Source organism: Triticum aestivum, chromosome 3B, assembly GCF_018294505.1.
Source record: "Triticum aestivum cultivar Chinese Spring chromosome 3B, IWGSC CS RefSeq v2.1, whole genome shotgun sequence".
Lineage (NCBI taxonomy): Eukaryota > Viridiplantae > Streptophyta > Magnoliopsida > Poales > Poaceae > Triticum > Triticum aestivum.
In genome coordinates this window covers 828,183,143-828,203,722 of record NC_057801.1, presented here as the reverse complement: position 1 = coordinate 828,203,722, position 20,580 = coordinate 828,183,143, and the positions used below count along the sequence as shown (strand labels likewise).

The following is a 20,580-nucleotide window of genomic DNA, read 5'->3' as shown; positions in this document are numbered from 1 at the left end:
TAGAGAGACTGTGGTATCCTCAGCCAATCAAGATTTAAATCCTGATGCTCACATTTATTTCTGGATTATTGAGCGCTTTGCTTCTGTAGATGCAGTGGATCTAGACTCTTCTGATTTTAGTGATAGATTGTTAAAACTCATGGTTCAGCAGGGCAGTTTGTATATTAAGGTCACTGGACTAATTGGGACTGATTTTTTGAATCATGGTTCAAGAAAGTGATTTTGTCTTCCCAAGACCTTGTTCCGTTTCATGGGATCTCAAGGGGTTTGAAGGGGATTGGAAGGGATCAAGTCTTCAACAAGTCAAATTCCACCTCAATCCCCTGAAATGCTCTTCAATCCCCTTGTGGTGGGGCTTAACCGAATAAGCCTTAAGTGGGTTTTGAGTAAATGACAATATAACCTAAGGACGACACATGTAAAGCGGGTTTTGAGTAAATAATAAATTAGTTAGTCCAAAAGGTTGTAAGCAAAGCCGATCGGCGACACCCCTCGCCTCCACCGTCTCAGGAGCTCAGGTTATTTCTAGAACCCACTCTAGAACATGTCCCGGAATCTCTGTCTCCCGCTGGCACCGTCACCGGTTTGCCTCGTCTCCAGTGGCCCTAGGGCCATGAAGGCGTGGTGGACCCATCCCTTGCCGGTGAGAAGGATCTTCCTCCGTTTTTAGGTATTTGTGTGAATTCATTAAACGATCACCGCAGAGACTTTTTTCAAGAAAGAAAAGGTTATTCGTTTTTTTAAACTAAAACTTGTACAAGAAAGAAAAGTTCATTCTTCTTTTGAAACTAAGAGTTGGCTCTATAAACTAAACACGGATGCTTCCTTTCATGAGAATAGAACGGGGGTTGTCGGTGCTGTACTTCGCAACCACCGAGGGGAAGGTGTGGCTGGTACTGCGAGCTACCTAAGAACTATTCTTAATGCTGCCTCGGCGGAGGCCATTGCAATGTTAAAAGGGATTGAGATGGTCGAGAGTTTAGGGTGCACGCAGGTCACTGTCAAATCTGATCCTTTGGAATTGATCAACGCATACAATGGTGAAGCCGACATCTTCAGCCCCTATACTGCAACGTTAGCGGATTGTTTTGCAAAGGTATCGCTGATTGACGGAATTTCATTTACACACCACCCGCGAGAAGCGAATAATGTTGCCCATCAATTGGCAAAAAATTCTTATGATCGTAAGTTAGATTTAATTTGGGATGGTGGTCCACCCTCGTTCTTGTTGCCCTTTGGACTACATGGTGTAATTCTTTTGATATGAGCAATAAACTTTGAGGGTTTAAAAAAAGACTTGTACAAGAAAGAAAATTCATTGAGAAATCACTTTTTTTTTGCAACAAAAGCAACGCCCGCGGTATGTATTGGCGATTTTCGAACACTCATAGGAAAGCTTGTATATAAACATATATGAACAACAAACCACAGCTACTAAAACAGAAAAGAAAAAAGAAGCAACTGAGCAACCGAGCAACCTTAAGGTGCCAACTCCGCTACATCAATCAGCCATTGCCAGAGCTCATCTAGCAGATAAGTCGCCAACGGAGGCTTTCAAATCGTTTTTTAGTTCTGAAACATTTTTAATTCAACAACATTCTTGAACATTTTTTAATGCATGAATACTTTCTCAAATGGGTGAATATTCCTTAAATTCAACAACATCATTGGAATTTTTGCGGTATTTAAAAAAAATACATGAACAATTTTTAAATTTGTGAATACTTTTAAATTCACATTTTCTTCAACTTGCGAATATTTTTTAAATCATGAGCTTTTTTCAAATTCACCAACATTTTTGAAACTTGAGAGTTTTCTTAAAGTTTATTAAAAGAAATTTAAATTCACAAGCATTCATTAAAATTCATGTATCGCGAACATTCTTTAATTTTGTAAACAGTCTTTGAAGTCACAAAATATTTTATGTATTAATGAAAAGAATTTGCCAACATTTTTTTATTTCGTGAACCTTTTCATATTCTTGGCAATTCTTCAAAATGTGTGAACATTTTTATATTAACTAAAAAATTAATTTACTTTTTTCGAATGAAAAAAAATGAAATTTTATATTCGTGATTTTTGGATAATCATGAGTTTTTCTCAAATTGTTGAACATTTTAAAAAATTTGAAAATTTCTAAAATTCATGATATTTCTAAGTTTCATAAAAATTAAATTGAAAGGAAAAATTAGAAAGAATAACAACAGAAAAACTAAAAAAATAAACCTAAAACGTGAGCGCGAGCAGTGTGTCATTAATGTTTGATCGCTTAGCCCAGTGCAGCGCTGTGAATAGGTGCTCCGTCCCAGATTATTATTCAACTATATACGGACGAGATAAAAAGATAACTTGTGCTCAGCTTCTTAAACGTCGTGTCTATTTATACTAAACTTTTTTATTTCGTTATAATGTACAACTTTTATTTTATTATTATTCCATTACACTAAGAGAACTGATAACTATTGTCGTTCCTAAATACGAGGATACAATATTATTTCTTATACTATTTTTTATTATCCCTAAACCAAACTTTTAGTAAAATTATACTATATTTCCAATAATATTTTTAATTTCGTATATAATGCATTGATTCTTCTAAATAATTCATTCACATACACATACACACGTGCACACGCATAAAGTTTATTTAATTCGGAGCTACGGCCTAGAAAATATGAGCAAAACAAGTTAAGCATGACATTGATGCAAAATGCACCCAAAACATCAAGTAAACACCTCAAAACATGGATGCAACATGATAATATAAAACTACATGCAAAATCAAGCAAGTTTCATATAGAGCACACTCAAAACGGAGCAACGGTTCAACACATACACTCCACACATGATATAACAACAATCTGTCCAAAACAGCAACTAGGCATCTTACAAGCATCAAAATAATATTCTACTGCACTCCAACATGAGAACAAAAGGCATGTACATGATGTACAGGTAAAACATAACAAAACATGAACACTGAGCTATCTCCAGAAATCACTAGAACATGCTCAAAAAGACATGGCAAGATTGCAAATAATAACAGTTTCAGACTTTGCAGAAATAACATCAGGTTGCAATGTTTAGAGCTATCAAACAACATGTTACAAGAACTTAACATGGCAAACAAAGGCATGGCATAATACTACTAAATGCATAGAACAAAAGTCCTTTACTGACCATGAGCCAAAAAGGATCAGAAGATATGATGGCACCCATGTAAACATGGCAAATGATATGACAGATTCAAACATGGCAGGAACAACGATAAATAGGCATGTTGGTGAGCCTGTACCACTCACCACAGAGTAATACATGGCATGACAAGGTGACTAACAGTAAGAAGACATGTTTATAAAGCTAAGCATGGCAAGAACAAGTTCATAGGGTGCATGGATCACTAGCAAAGCTCATGGCAAAATTGAAATTAATGTTAACAGGCTGACAAACATTATTTAGCAACTTGAGAGCAAGATTAAAACAAGCTACAGCAAGCTATAAATGCAACCAGGGGCATGGATGGATAGATCATGACATGTATAACAAAACATCCTTAATGTACATCTCCAAATTATGCATAGAATGACTTGTAGCAGCAGATTTACATAGCAACAAAATATAACAGAAACAGCCGAACAAAACAGCAACAGCAAGTTCCCTATTTAACAAGCTCTATTTACTCACTACAAGACTCACAAAAATACATGGATGACACCCCTGTAAAGATGACATGATGTAGTTTAAAATATATGTAGACATCAACCTCATAGGATGCACACATCAAATGCAATAAAAATGACAAATCACCAAGTTATAACAGTCTCAGCATATTAACATCATATAGCAGTATTGCAACGATGATCCAAGCATCAAGATGAACTCAAACAAGCATGGCACAATGGAATGAAATGTAGCATCTCATGATGAACATTTCAATATATTACACGCACAAAAACGGAGCAGTATGCAAAGAGATATGGCATGTCAAACCTAGCATCAGAATGTGAAAAACTACGGGGACTTGGTGGAATTTTACCCTCGCAGAAACTGGATCTCGGGGTTCCGGGACGGAGAGAAGCGGGACGGGGGTGCGACGTTTGGAAGGGCTCCTGGTGGATCTCATCCCGATCCAGGGGCGATGGATCCGGTGGCTCCGGCGAGAACTCCGGCGAGGGCGACGGCCGGAGTTGGGGGGCGCGGGACGCCGGCGAGGGGCGGTGCGACGGCGCGCTCGGCGAGGCGGCAGCAGCGGAGGGCGGAGGACTCCGATGGCGGGGCGGCGAAGGTCGGAGGCGGGGAGACGCACGGCGAGGCGGGGCTCTGCGGGCGCGGGGCGTGGCCGGGCGGCGCGGGGCGGCGCGCTCCGGCGAGCCCGAGGCCGGAGCTGGAGGCGAGACGGCGCGGGCTGGAGGAGAAGGCCGCGGGGCGGCGGAATTCCCCGGCGAGGGCGAGCGGCGACGGAGGAGGTGACGTGGCGCGACGCCATTGGATGGAGGGACGTGGCCGGCGGACATGTCCGGCGCGGACGGACGTGTCCGGCGGCGCGAGGAGGAAGACTGCTAGGGTTAGGGTGGAATTCATCCGCGAAAGATGGAGGGGAGGATCTATTTATATATTCTGGGAGCTAGGAGAGTCCAAATGGGGCACGGTTTTCGGCCACGCGATCGCGATCGAACGACCGAGAGCGTGGAGGGGGTTAGGATGGGTTTTGGGCCAGTTTGGAGGGGTATTGGGCTGCAACACAAAGAGGGCTTTATAGTTACCCGGTTAACCGTAGGAGTATCAAACGACCTCCAAATGACACGAAACTTGACAGACGGTCTACCAGTGGTGTACCAAGGCCACTTGGCAAGCCTCGGTCCATTCCGAGAACATTTAACACCCACTCACAACAAGAGACAAAAAGGGGAACGCCGGAGGACATAGGAGTGTCGGATCGCAAAACGGACAACGGGGAAAATGCTCGGATGCAAGAAACGAACACTTATGCAATGCAATGCACATGATGAACATGATAAAATGTAACACGCAAGCAAATGACATGGCAATAACAGCGAATAACTAGCAGACATCTGGCTCATCGAATCCGGGGCGTTACAATAGCCTGCTACTGTTCAAGGCGAGTACAGAAGGGGCAGAAGTGGAGTCAAACCTGTTGGACACATACTGCAATGCATCGGGGCAACGAGTAAATATTGAGAAGTCATCCATCTTCTTTAGCAAAGGCTGTCCGCAGTTGATACGGGATGGGATCAAAAATACTTTGCATGTTTATGATGAGCAACTAACTGATAGGTATCTTGGGATGCCAACGGATGTCGGACAGGCAAAGAATGGTACTTTCAAGTATCTAAAGGACAGGGTGTGGGAGAAAATTAAAGGTTGGATGGAAAAACTTTTGTCATATGCGGGGAAGGAGGTGTTGATCAAGGCAGTGGCTCAGGCAATACCCGTATATTCTATGTCTTGTTTCAGGCTCCCTAGAGGTATTTGTGAAAGTATCAAGTCGCTGATCAGGCAATTCTGGTGGGGGAGTAAAAGATGGAAAGGAAACCATGCTGAATATCTTGGGATGTTTGCACTAAACCGAAGTATTTGGGAGGACTCGGCTTTCGAGATATTGATCTCTTTAACCTCTCTTTACTGGCCAGACAAGCTTGGCGGATTATACACACTCCCTCTACTTTAAGTGCCAAGATTCTGAAAGCCAAGTATTACCCTGCCTCCTCTTTTCTTGAGACCGAACTAGGAAGTAGGCCATCACAAATATGGAGATCTATTGTAGAAGGGAGAGGAGCTCTGGAGCAAGGTTTGATTCGGAGGATCGGTACAGGAGAAGAGACCGGTATCTGGGACCAAAACGGGCTCCCCCGATCGGGCCTAATGAGACCTATTGCGTGTTTGGCGGTGGATAGACCAACACTTGTTGCTGAACTTATTGACTCAACCTCGGCCAAGTGGAAGGAGGATAAAGTTCGTGCGACTTTTCTGCCAGTTGATGCAAATGTGATACTCAAGATCCCATTGTGTACTAGAAGAGTTGATGACTTTTGGGCTTGGGGAGAGGACGAACGAGGCATTATTTCAGTAAGGTCAGTCTACAAATTCTTGTTGAAAATGAAACTACAAGGTGAAGCACTACTACAACCGGTTGGGGGACACTCAAATGAGGCAGATGAAGAGGCAGCTTGGACGTCCATGTGGCATATTAAAGTTCCATCTAAAATTAAGGTATTTCTATGGACACTTTGCCATGAAACAATTCCAACAGTCGGTGTGCTACACCACCGAAAAATGTCCACTACAAGTGTGTGCGCTTTTTGTTCTGCGCAATATGACTGGAAGCATGCACTAGTGGACTGTGTGATGGCCAGGAGTGTGTGGTTGCTCTGCTCAGAGGAGACTGTGGAGGCAATGTTGGGTTATCTTTCGTTGGATGCAAAAAAACTGGATTTTTACATTGCATGAATCTTTGCCTCAAGGGGAATTTATACGGATGGTGGTGACACTCTGGGCAGTTTGGCAAGCAAGAAGGAGAACAATACATGAAGAGATTTTTGATAGCCCTTTCACTACTAACTCTTTCATACTCTCCTTTTTGAGGGACTTGGAGATGATCGACAGAGGAGCTGGCAGTGCTACGAAGCGAGCTAGCTTGGGGCAACACTCATGGTTGCCTCCGCCGGAGGGGCATGCAAAGATGAATGTGGATGCAGCAGTGTCCGTGCAAGGGGAGTTTGGAGCAGCGGGAGCAGTGTGCCGAGACTAACAAGGATGTTTTTTGGGTGCTTCGATCTTAAAACTTGAGTTCATCACGGATGTAAGCACACTAGAAGCAATAGCAGTAAGGGAAGGCCAATCGTTGGCTGAGGATCTATATGAGAACTCCATTCAAATAGCAACAGATTGCAAGAGGGTGGTTGAAGATGTCCAGAAGAACTCGGCGGCTAGTTACGGCGCTATTGTGCATGAAATAATACTTCGTGCAAACGCTTTCTCTTCATGTAAAGTAGTTCATGAGTTCAGGAGCTCGAAATTCGAGGCTCACAATCTCGCTAGATATGCTTTGTCTTTAAATTTTGGTCGTTATGTATGGCTAGGCCAACCAGGAAACCTTGAGTTTATTCCTGTAAACATTGTGGGCTATGAATAAAAGCATGCGAGATTGTCTCAAATATAATGTTTCCTACAAGCAGTGGTAGTTACCACCACTTGCGTTTTGTATATTGTATGTAGTATCTATCGAAACCGAGAGTATGTACGTGTAGTATGTAGTATATAACAATGATTAGGTAGTATATATACTAATTTTTACGTAGTATGTACCATTTTTTGAGTATGCTCTTTTTTACGTACAAATATGTACGTATTTTACAAATATAACAAAAACTATGGACTCATATACAATTTTTTCATGTAACTTGCTTTAAAATATCTTAGATATAGTATATAAATATATTTAAAACAATAAAATTGTATATATAGTACCATATGGTAATATATGAGACATGTGGGGTAACTACCACCGGGTGGTAGGATGGATTTTCCCTATATATATATATATATATATATATATATATATATATATATATATATATATATATAATAATCTCTTCCTAATAATAAAGCACGGATTGGGTCTCCGGGTTCACCGTCGTGATGTTTTTCCGAAAACCTCCCTTTGATTTTTAATAATTGATCCCGTAGTCCACACGTGGAAAAAACGTTTTGGATTTCTGCCCCACGCGTGGACACGCTTGACAAAAAAAAACCCACCCCGAGTCAATCGACCACACCTCGCACCCCCATCTGGATCCGCCGCCTCCCCACCGCCGGCCCGCATCGTCCGTCGCGCCCTCCTCCCCGTGTCTCCGAGTCCTCCGCGTGCAGCTTGCCGACGCCGAGGCCCAGGCCGCCGCGCTCCGGGATCGCGCCGGCCGTCTCGAGCGCGTGCCGCCGACTGCGACGGGCTGCTCGGCACACTCCGCGCCGCCACGGGCAACAGGTGGTAGGACGAGGAGAGGGTGGTGGAGACAGCGGAGGAGCTGGTAGGAGGAGGAGGAGAGGAAGGTGGAGGCGGCAGAGGAGCCAGTAGGAGTACGAGAGGGAGGTGGAGGCGGCGGAGGAGGGGACGGGGATGACGGGGACAGATCGGACTACACACCGGAGGACGAGGGCTTCACACCGCCTACCGATTCCTTCTTCCTCGCGTCCCGGTTACATGGCCGTCGCTGCAGTCGCCCAACATCGACCACCTTGCCCCGATTAGCTCTTGGATACGCGGACGACCGGATGTGCTCCAGCGCGGCCGCCTATGGGCTTCTCCCACGGTTCGTGCTTTCCTTATGGTCATGGAGCTATCTCTTATTAAATCTGATTGTATCCCTGTTTGTGGTGATTGGGTTGGTGTAGATGAATCGACAACTAAGCTCGGGGACGTGATATGGTGCTCGGTGTAGGTGGCCATGGTGGTCCTGAAGCTGGCTTAGATAAGCGATGGGGTCAGTGTTGTGCTCCTCCCGTTCTCATTAACCAAATAGTGCAGACTGTGGCTGCATGACTGGTGTATATATCCACTTGGATGACCAAAATAAAACTGATGGCAAGAACTAGATATAGTGCTAAGTTATAGTTCGTCAACAGATCCATATTAGTTCACAGATTCTCACAACAAATCTGCACATTCAGAATGACCACCAAAATCCAGCAGTACAATTAACTAGATTGGAAGAATTTATTTGATCAATATGTGCACATGAAACAATAAATTAACCCGCGTGAACTATATTTGAGTTAAGAAAAAACTGTTCGATATTCTTTTTGTGCTGCAGATCGAGCGGCGGCGCTCCCTATCTGATCGGGAGCAGGACGACGACGGCGAGCACATGGCGGACGAGAGGAGCAGGAGGGGAGGCGCGGAGGCAGGGCCATATGCGTCGGACGCGCGCGTTCGTCCGCAGTCAACGCGGACACAGCGGCCGTCCATGGCGGCTTGGGTCGATGTAGGAGGACGAGGGGAGGAGCTCGCGAGGCCCGGCACCGGTAATGGAGCGGAGGCGGCTGGATCTGGCGATTCTAGAGGGGCTGGCGACGAGCGGCTCCATGGGCGGCGACCTGCGGGGTTCAAGCGGCGGCTGAAGGTTTGTCAGATATACTTCCATTTTATGCACGGGTTGATCCCTCCCCTGGATACTGTCAAGGTTTGCATTTCAATGGAGCATTGCATCATTTTGCTTTAATTATTTATACTGCCTAAATGGTACAAGTTGAGTGTAGGTATGAGCGATCTGGTTTCCCCTTTTGTTGTTCTATACGAGGATGATCCAGATGCCTTTTGGTGTTTTGAGATGCTACTGAGAAGGATGGTAATTTGTATCTATGTCAAACCATACTGGCATATGTTAGTTGGTATTTTTGCATGACTTAATGCATGATATAAATTCTGTTGCATCTCAGCGTGAAAATTTCCATCTCGAGGGACCGACAGGAGTTATGAAGCGGTTGGAAGCATTGTGGAAGATCATGAAATTGACAGATACGGAACTAATAAACTGGTAAGGATCAAACAGGCAAATGGAGTCCTAATTTTCTATTGGAAGTTCACATGACATGGTTCTATGTTTGAGGCTTCAACAGACTGCGTATGCCTCAAGATTTGAGGTGTGAGTGTGCGACTTGATTTTCTGTGTTGTTACAGTTAATCGGTAATGGATAAATCAAATTTTGTTATGTAGATTGGTAAAACTAATTAAGTTATTTTTTTCTTATTTATGGGTTATAATTTATTACTCCAAAAGCAGATTTGTGTATGTTAAATAGATTTTCATAGGGATATATGACTAGAAGTGTGGATTTTGTCAATTTTCAGAGGGAAATAAGCAACAGAATAGACATAAAAACATGGCTGCTTTGGGAAATTTTGGATGTTACCCATGCTCATGCATGATGGTAGTTGTTGCGAAGATCATCTTATCTATCCATCATGAATCATCTCAGCACAACAAATTATCTATTTAGTTCATCACAAACACCAGTATCACGGGGATAATGGAGGTAAATCAAAGCTCAATGCTGAACCCTTGGTACATCCTCCATGTTATGTTAGGACAAGAAAACAACCCAAGGGGCACCAAACCATTTATGCTCCGCTAGCTTCAGATTTTTTGTTTTTGCATAATTAAGATGACAAGTTTGCAGACATACGATACTAGCTAGCTAATTTTAATCCCATTACAATGTTATAGATAGCTTCATTACAAAATATATGGTCTGATTTTATATTATAGAGTGTGTGTATGAGAACTGATTCAGAGTATGTTGGTCATTTGCGTTCTCAAGCTTTTTGTTGTATGATTTCTATGGGAGAGAATGATACACGAGCCAGTAATAATAATAATACAACTAAAGTTTGTGAACATATCATTACAAAATGGTTGGCTAGATAATGTACACATTCTACTATATATGATCATTTTCTTTGTAGCTATACACTTATTTAGAATACTGTACAATTTTATCTATAGATCATTTTGTTAGGAATGATAGTAAAACAAGGAATGTTTTTCTACTTGTTGATCTTATATCCCCTATCCACCCCGTTTCACTCATGTTCCCACTTTCAAAGAACTGTGGGGTCTTGAACATGTTTTGATGTTTATTGGGGGCATTTGGATTTTTTTTCTCCCGTTGCAACGCACGGGCAATGTGTGCTAGTCTCTCCCTAATAATAAAGCACGGATTAGGTCTCCGGGTTCACCGTCACAATACGCTTTCTTCTCATGTCGTAATACGCTTTTACAATTCGTGTAGACAAAATCAAAATCCCAGGTGGTACTATTCCGAGAGGTCTAACAGTCGAGCTTTGGCTGAAACCTCGCGTACGTAATCGGGCCGGCCCATAACCAGGAAACGAGAACATGAAAATAGCACGAAAAACAAAACCACACTTGATGGGTTCGAGCTCGCGACCTCACGCTAGGTAGCAGGGACGCCAACCACATGAGCTAGCTGTTGATAATGCTCAAATTGCAGCGCCCGAATTAAAGTAGTTTAGCGACAGGTCTATTTATTTTTCTTAAATACTTTCAACAATTCTTGGAAATAAGTGTGGACGATTTTCCTTAAAATATTTGAATATGAATAGATTTTTAAAATCGTGGATAAATATCGAAAATTCAAACAAAATTTTGAAACTTGAACAAATTTTGCAATTCCAAACGTTTATTTATTTTTGATATACGTTGTATTTTTAGAAGAATATACATTGAACATTTTTACATAAATTTTACAATTTTACATACAAATTGAACATTTTTCTCCCGTTGCAACGCACGGGTCTTTTTGCTAGTAATAATAAAGCACGGATTGGGTCTCCGGGTTCACCGTCACAATGCGCTTCTTTCCGTGATTTTATGCTTTCAGTTTAAATTTTAAACATATTCGAGGTGATACTAAATTTTGATACTTGCGACTTCCGTAGCTTGGGCTGTGGCCCAACTAATCTAGCCAACATAAATAAAGGGCCTGGCAAAAATATTAGATGCTACCTGGAATTGAACTCACGACCTCATCTTCGCGTAGCTATTGCCGGAACCAACTGAGTTGGCTCAGTGCTTTGCTAAGAAGAAAAGTTTGTTTCATATATTATTATTCCCACCTCGCGTCCTTAAATTCAATCCTACTAATTTATATAGGCCTTTCAGTGCCCCTGTTATCAAGGAGCTGTCTCGGAATCAATAAGCAAAGGCTGAGAAAAGGAAGCAAAGAAAGCAAGTCATACATGCATGCACGTTGGGCCTTGAAGGAGATTAACAGAAATAAGGAAGTGTAAATCCAGTCTCCGGTAGGCTAGCTTGCAGATGTGCAGATGGAGGACATGAATGGAGATAGGACGGCTCCAAGCGAGCACAGGCGCGACGCAGGGACAGCGGCTTCTGCTCGATCCCGTCAAGCTGCTCGACCAGGACGGCGAGGAGTCAGCAGACAAAGGAGCGGAGGAAGGAGGAGAAGGTGGGGGTGACGCGTTGATCCGTAGCGCACCGATCTAAACGGCAGGGCGCTCGGGCGTGAGGGCCGGACAGGAGGTGCTCGGGCACTGGCTGCGCTGCTCGGTTGTAGAGAAAGCTAGAGCAAGGAAGAAGCTTGCAGGTTGTAACGTGGCTGCTCGGCTATGTTCATTTTTTTAGAGAATAGGGTAGAGCTTTGAAACGCGGCCTCACTACAATGACGAGGCGTATGGGGTCTCTGGCCAGCGGCGGTTTACTCGAGACAATAGAGAAAATAGTTCTTTTTCTGTTCAAAGTGAAGGGAGAGAGAAAACATAGAAAAATAAATCTGTTGCAGGGAGCTTGAAATTGATGAACAGAAGAGATGTATGCGTGCGGTTCTGGTCTCTCAACGTGTGTGTCTTTTTTAAAGAAAGAGCCTATCCGATGTCTACGTGAAATGCTTGTATTTGGATCAAGTCCAAATTATGCAAAAAAACAAGAAAGAGAATGGAATATAACCTTGCAAACCAAACAACCAATCTTCTCCAAAAAAATTAACATAGCAAAAAAGGCTTCATTCGAATATTTTAAAAAAATCTCTATAAAAAATTCACATTCAATGCACCACTACTCTTTCATATGATGATAGTGCGAAGCTGAAGGAAGTGCCATCGAAGTACATGAATGCGGCTTCACAATAAAAAATTAATTGTGGATGCCAAAAACCTTACCATCATCGATGAGAGAACGATGTTGCGAACATTAAAAGTGCCAACATGAATAAGTGACTCACTATAAAAGTGCGATGATTTTTTTTCTTAAAGCATGGTATGCATTTCTTTTATACCTCGACATGCGATGGGTATTTGGTGGAGACCTCAACTTTCTTCCCCGTTGCAACTCACGGGCATATGTGCTATCATGAATAAACGAAAATCTATATTTAAAACAGATCATAAAATTGGCGTTGATCCCTGGTGGCTAATGGTGTACAGATAAAGGGAGACCTGAATTGGGTCGAAGTTGGATTATATCCGTCATGCAGCGGTGGTGGGCTAGCAAAAGCAAAATTCATAACAACATAGAGGAGGTGATGCTTCTAAATTCATAACACTGCAGTTCCTAGACTTATTTTAGCAGTTTTTTTATCATTAGTGGTATCCAGAACGTCGAGGACGTGAATGTTTGGGCTACACCTTCCCAGGTTGCTATCATAGGATTGTGGCGATCTCACCATGGTTAAATTCTTACTCCAAGGAGTTGTCGACCATTATCCGAAGACATATGATGTATTTGTATATACTGTAAACCGATGAGGTAGGAGACGAGAAGCGGCTCACAGTTTCACAATCGACATGCCCGACTAGCTCGTCGTCACACTCATGAAACACATATGCATGGGTGATGGCATGCCAAGGTGTCCACCTAAGCCCATGCCTCTACGAAGAAGCCTGACTCGTTGCACCCACTTGCGTTATAGTCCGCAACGAACGAAACTGACTCCAGCTCTGGTGCTTGTTCTATGGTAAAGCATATGCGTTCCGCCAAAGAAAAAAATTCCAATTAATTTTGGTGATAAACACTATTTTTTTTCCCGTTGCAACGCACGGGCATTTTTGCATATATTTATACTACTATATAGTGTACGAGTTTTGAATAGGAGCGGACAATCAATCCTAACCGTTTATGTCCTAGATCCAACGGCTGAAAATAGTGGGATTCGCATTGAACAGTGCATGGTTGTTGCATCTATCATGTTCTAGAATGAACCGCCTGATACTTCTCAAGAGATGTGGCCCAAACTACTTCCTCTTTGGGCCAGACATGTTGTAGCTTGAGGTTGGCAGCGAGTTGAGCCTAAAAAATGGTTTTGAGGGAGAAACATAAAGTAAAGTTAAATTCATTTTTAATTCCTTTCTTTATTAACATTTTTTGCAGGATTCTTTATTATCAAATTGTGGGGATTGCATATATTAATTCATACTTTCTTTATAATATATTTAATTTAGCATCTATAAATCAAGAATTTTTTGCTTTGAATCAATCAGTAAGTCTATGTTTTTCCCTACCAAAACTCACCCCATAAAGTTAAAACGTGCATTGCACGTGCATACATACTAGTATATATATCTGTCGTCCGTCAAATAATTACCCTCCAATGCATGTGCAATCTTTCCCTATTAATAAAGCGCTTATCGCTTCTGGTCGTACGTCGTCAGTGATTTTGCAGAAAAGCCCCTTTATTTGTGAAAATTCAACCCGCAGTCCTATCTTAAGTGGATATCTGAGAAAACATTTTGTTTTTGCACAAAACACCCTGGCGTTCAGAGTATTCAACGCGCGGTCTGAGCAGATTTGTAAAGAAAAAAAAACACAACCACACACGCACGGGCTCACCTCCTCCCTCTCGCCCATGAAGTCGTCGCCGCCGCCGCCGCCCACGCCGGCCGCTTTCGGCGAGCTCCAGCGCCGCACAGCACGCCCCCGAGCCCCCCAAGCTCCGCGCCTCCCTCCCCTCCGTCCAGATTCTCCGCTCCCGGCCTCTACTGCCCGCTCGCAACCACACCCCCGTGGCTAGGGTTTCGGGCAGTGCTTCGCCGGCGCGTCTCCGGCGGCCCCAGGTTCATCCCTCCTTCCCTTTCTTGGCCGGGATCCTCCACCCCTACATCTCACCTTCTCTTCATATCCTCTGTTGCAGATGCAGATGGAGCACGCCATGGGATTTCCCCATCCACCACGCTCGCTGCCGTCAAGGGCAGGAAGGAACCCTAGCCAGCAGCACCTCCTCACCTCGGATGACGCCTCTGCTGCACCAAGATAGGGCAAGCAATCCCCATTTGCTCTCTATCTCTCCCATTAGCACAAGTCCATTTTTTTAACAAAATTCTGCTACTGCGCCAAATAGTCCATGAACAGATATATTTTTTATTTGTGAACTGATATCCTTCAAAACATAAATAGTGTATATATGTGCTATTTTCATTTTTGTTCCCTTCTCATTTTTGTGCTTTTATTTGCAAGCTCATAAAATAGTTACAGTAAAAATGCCAGTGTGTGCGAGGTCACTATTGACAAGTCATTGTAGTGCTACTACTGCATTAATCTTAGCTGTGAAGCTATGGTCTGTTCTTTGGTACAACAATGAAATGTTAATATGTTATTCTCCTTTTATGCTTTGTGTCAGTGCACTGTGGTATGACGCCAACACTTATTTGGCACCTACATTGCATCGACAATTTGTCAGCTTAAAGTTTGTACCATCGAGAATTTTCACGCTTTACACCTGCAGCTATATCGCTATACGATAAATATGTTTTGGTGTCTAAAATGGTCTTGGTACTGAACCTGACTGATAATGTATTTGGTGTATCTTTTCTGTAGAATTAGTACCAGAGTTCTATTTGTATTATTAATAGTGTAGAGCTGATAATTAGACCATAGAGTCGCTGTTGATTTGGTTTATTCCTTGGCAGATCATTTAAGTACTTTATCTTATTACAAAAACTGAACGAAAATATAGCAGCAATACATTTCATGACATAGTGTTATCCGTGCAAGAAAATTGCTTGATTGATTATTAATAAATGTAAGCAATCTATCATGTAGGTTTTGTTCGATCCTACACTTAAAGAAAATCATACTGAAGATCTGAGCTTAAGTGTTCCAACAGCTGAAGCACCAGCTCAAGATGAAAGAATCTCTTAATATGATTGTAGATCCATTCCCGTAAAGTGCAGTTAGAATATGGAATCCACCTCGAACTCGGTTTAAAAAACAGAAAGCATATGGAATTTTGCTCTATCAGGTAGCAATTTGGTTGTTCAATCCATCCATAGTTACATTTGAAGATATATTGTTGAATTTCCTTATTTTGTGAATACAAGTCTGAACTTTTAGGACATCTGGCACATGAGTTTGAACCATCCAATTATAGTGCTACTAATTTTGGGTCACTACATCATGCAATACTACGGATGCTGTTCAACATGGCAAAGTTGGATTTTTTTATTCTTTTTTCAGATTAGAATCACTTTAGCAATGCCATATAGATAATACAAGATGTGGCAAAGTGTTGCATTCAATAGAGATTACAGTGATAAATTGGTGAAATTAGTTTGCTCTCTGATCTCTGTTAGCTTTAACTCGCTAGGAAGCCATGTAGTCCTATTTTTAGTACTAGGAGGAGAAAGTATATTAAATCTATGCCATCCAGGGAATTGATCTCTGTTGTGCTGGGGCAAACTAAACCAGAGCAAGCACTTACTCAAGGCAAGGAGCAGTGCTCGTACTTGCTCATGGTTGAGGTAGATTCAGGTTAAATTTTATGTGTTGATTCCCTTCTCTTTCACATGTCTGGGTCTTTGTGCCTGATCAAGCTGTTCTTTGACAAGTATTATCTTTTGAGTGATGCCATGTTGGTAATAAAATACTATATAACTCACATTTCTTATATGTTCCTTTTTCATTTTTGTCCTTTCATTTGAAAGCTCATATGGTCAATTTTGGAGGCAACTACATGTATATACTGCTGATGTTACATGTAAACAAATTCGATGCTTTCATGCATATGACCATGCACATCACCGAACCCTTTCGATTCTATTGCAAGGTCAAATAGTTTTTCGTGTTCTAACTCTTTGGGATAGTCTGCAGTTATTTGGTTCATCGTCGCGCCTCAAGTTTCCAACAGCGCCGTGGCTGTACACCGTCGACTTCGCCGGAAATCCGTCTGCACATACTCTACTGTCCGCCGAAACTTTGTCTGACCTGAGGTACATACTACAGTGTCATCAATTTGTATCTGTCATCAACTACTTATTTCTTAAGTATGTATGTCGTCAACTATACTACTTATTAAAAGGGAGAAAGAGATGATATGTTAGAGATAGATGAAACAATAGCCCTGTGAAACAGAGGATTCTGCTTTCTATGTGAGTATCTTGGTGCATTCTTGTTTCTGTATAAAATGCAGAGGTCATGAGCAGAGAGAGATGTGCACATCGCCGAACCCTTTCTATTCTATTGCAAGGTCAAATAGTTTTTCGTGTTCTAACTCTCTGGGATAATCTGCAGTTATTTGGCTCATGGTCACGCCTCAAGTTTCCGACAGCGCCGTGGCTGTACACCGCCGACTTTGCCGGAAATCTGTCTGCACATACTCTACTATCCGCTGAAACTTCGTCTGACCTGAGGTACATACTACAGTGTCATCGATTTGTATCTGTCATTAACTACTTACTTCTTAAGTCTGTATAGCATCAACTATACTACTTACTAAAAGGGAGAAAGAGAGGATATGTTAGAGCTAGATGAAACAATAGTACTGTGAAAGAGAGGATTCTGCTCTCTATGTGAGTATCTTGGCGCCTGCTTGTTTCTAAATAAAATGCAGAGATCATGAATGAATTAAAACATGCTCTCTGATGTTTTCAGTTCAAGTAGTATCAGTTGTATACTTGTATACACCCCATTTGAAAAATAGTATGTATATGCTCCTTGCAAACTACTACGTGTTATTTAAACGTTTTACATAAGACTGTCCGTCCAGATACAATAACTAATTAGTATTTTAATAACTTGAATTGCATGGCTTGATCGCTCTGCTTGGGTCTTCTCTTATGTCTGAGTGCACCATGTACGGTTTAAATAAGTCTTCTAACTGTTTGGGCTAATTTGGGTTCTGTTTTGATTTGAGCTGATGGGGATGAGATGTGACCCCGCTGCTGGGCGTCGCAAATGCCACTGCTCCAATGTGTGCCCCAGCTTCGGTGATGCACGGGCGAGGCAACACGATTTGGAGCAGTGACCCTCCTTCCAAGAAATCAAGTTTTTTCGTTCAGATTTTAGAGCTCGAGTTTCAGCTTAGTTCAAGGATAGAAAAGCATAGTCCTTATGGATTCAACAAGGAAGACCATTAGCCGCCACCTTTTTAGAATTGGATGGTGTGGTGCACCTTCATCCTTCTGTCCAATTTCTTAGCTTATTTGCTTTAACTGTACTACAGTTATATAGCAGGATAAGGATCCAATCTTGTAATGCCTCTCCATTTGCACCATCGTCAAAAGTTGCACATGAGTTGATTCAGACTTTCAGAATTCATAGAACACCTAGAGTTAATCGGCCTGAAGGTATATCATATCCTAAGGGAAGGGGACCCGGTTCAGATTTGTCACTACTCTGTGCTGTTGGATAGCCATGGTATGTACTCCCTCCGTAAACTAATATAAGAGCATTTAGATTACTAATTTAGTGATCTAAACACTCTTATATTAGTTTACGGAGGGAGTATTAGTTTTGTTTTACCACAGTTTGATTCTTGGGAGTTGGGATATTAGGTGTATACATTACTTTTCTTATGAATTTGTTCTCTTTTAGTGCACTATCTATCTATCTAATCTATCTATCGAACTTTGCAAAGAAATAGATGGCGACGGCTCAGCTGCGTCGTGGTGAATGGCGAAGCTTCTCAAATGGACGGAAGAGAGGTGGTGACGCGCGGCTGGAAGACGTACATATTTAAGGAAATACGATTCATAAGGTTTCATATTAACAAAAAATGATGGTCTTTGTAGAGTAATATGAACATTTTGTTGATTCGGGGACAACTTTATTCTCCAATACGAATCTGTAAGAAAAGATATGACATACATTTGTGCAAATTGATAATGTAAGCTCATCTCGAAACTTTATTCTTTTTTCAAGTTTGATTTACTTGGTCGTGCTAACTTCCATTCTGTCAAAACAGGGCTTTTCTGAAGTTTGAAAAAACAGGATATGTAGGAAATGAAATGGTGTCTCATAATTCATTGGATGTAGACCAGTAGGGTCAATTACAAATTGTTGGCTGTAAATGACTTTCAGTTTCTAGCTTTCATAAAATTTAGACATGTACTCTTTAACAGTATGTTGTGGTTGATGGTGGTCCTATGTGCTGGTTCAAATGATCATGTTGGATAATATTACTTTTACTAGCAGTTGCAGTGCTCTTATTATTTTATTTCCACAAATATCACCATGTTTTGCTATTGATGTAATGCTATATTCCTTGACTGAAATCAAACCCTTTCGTTGCTACTGTGGTGCTTTTATTATTGTTATATTCCAGAAAGTTGCAGTTTATTTGCTCTAAAACTACTCTATGGATGATAGTTTATGCTGCTGATCACTGCATGATTCTAATCAAACGGTCTGTTGCAGTTTGATTCTATGCATGGATGGCTCGATCTCACTGTCGTCCAAAGATCTTCTTATGGGTGTTGTGTGCATATATTCAATAATGGTTTAAGTTTCAATTAAAATCGTTAACTGGACTTCCATGATTGCGGTGGCGTATTATTCAGCAAAACATAGTATTGTCGCCTTTTAATGTTTTCATTCACATCCATGGTCATATGTGCTGCTTGGACGAAACAATTGGTCAACTCTGACCGCAGCTAGTAGGCGGCACCAAACAGAGACTGCTCGCCCCGCCTCTCCCCCTCCCAGCCCCATGGGGAACTCTCCATTACGGCGCACCATGAGAGGAAGGGATAGGCCCATCTCGATATAGGAGGTAGACACGACGTGGCGGCGGCGCAGAGCACTTTGACAAGGGAGACTTAAGAATGGGTAACGATAAGGAAGATGAGTTCGTGCGTCCATATTTTAATAAAAGTTAACGTCAAGTGCTTTGTTTGGGCCAAGCCCAAATAGTTAAAAAAAAATCTTCCCAATTAAACAACCATACGTAAAAATTGCCTAACAAAGATGCTATAAAAATATCTGTAATTTTTTAACACAATAAAAATAGCTTTAAAATGTTCACGGTTTTACATATGTTCACACTATCTTTGTTTAAAAAAATATGTTCGCATTTTCTACAAAACTTAAAAATTCCCAAAAAAGTTCCATTTTTTACTAAAACAAAGTCCATCTAGAAATGTACAACCAAAAACAAAAGATTCTTTTCATAAAAAACATCTATTAAAAAAAATCTTTTTCCCGTAAAAAATATTCTTTTTTAGAGAAATGTTCAAATTTTCATAAAAGCGTTAACTATTCTTAAAAAGTGTTCCAATTTTTATGAAAATGTTAAATTTTATTAAAATAAGGATTTTTCACGGTTAACCTTATTATGAACATTTATTAAAATTAAATATAAAAAAGATGCACAATGGTGCATGAAGCTGGTGGTGCCTTTTTTTGCCCGGTGCAATGCACGGGTATTTGTACTAGTACTAATAAAGCAAATTGGGTTTCTGTCGTCCGTCATTATAATTACCCTCCAAATTGGTAAAAATTACCCACCAATGCCACCCGTAAGTGGGAAAACGATTCAGTTTTTCGGACAAAAATCGCCGCCCCCTTGGTTGTTTTATAGGGCCGCGACAGTTTGAATTCATGGAACTATGGGTGGCCGAGTGGTTGTGAGATCGCTCCTCCAGCGGTGAGACTAGGGTTTGATCCCCACCTTCCACATCTTTTTTATCTTTCTTTTCTCACGCATTTTTTTCATTTTACTTTTTTGTCTTTTCTTTTCGCATTCTGTTTTCTTTCTTCTTTCTTCTTTAAATTAATTCGGGATTTCAATATTCCAAAGTTGTGACTTTAAAAA

At 41.5% G+C, this 20,580-nt stretch overlaps 2 long non-coding RNA genes across 2 annotated transcripts; both read left to right on the top strand.

The window, feature by feature from the left end:
- Window positions 1–7,777: 7,777 nt before the first annotated feature.
- Window positions 7,778–9,729, top strand: LOC123072708 (uncharacterized). The gene is made up of 5 exons (XR_006435327.1): window positions 7,778–8,330; window positions 8,413–8,501; window positions 8,832–9,140; window positions 9,277–9,365; window positions 9,457–9,729. It is a non-coding gene; the product is annotated as an uncharacterized lncRNA (long non-coding RNA).
- A 5,671-nt stretch (window positions 9,730–15,400) lies between these two features.
- LOC123066896 (uncharacterized) lies at window positions 15,401–17,198 on the top strand. Its single transcript, XR_006431469.1, has 3 exons — window positions 15,401–15,792; window positions 16,634–16,759; window positions 17,061–17,198. It is a non-coding gene; the product is annotated as an uncharacterized lncRNA (long non-coding RNA).
- The last annotated feature ends 3,382 nt before the right edge of the window (window positions 17,199–20,580 follow it).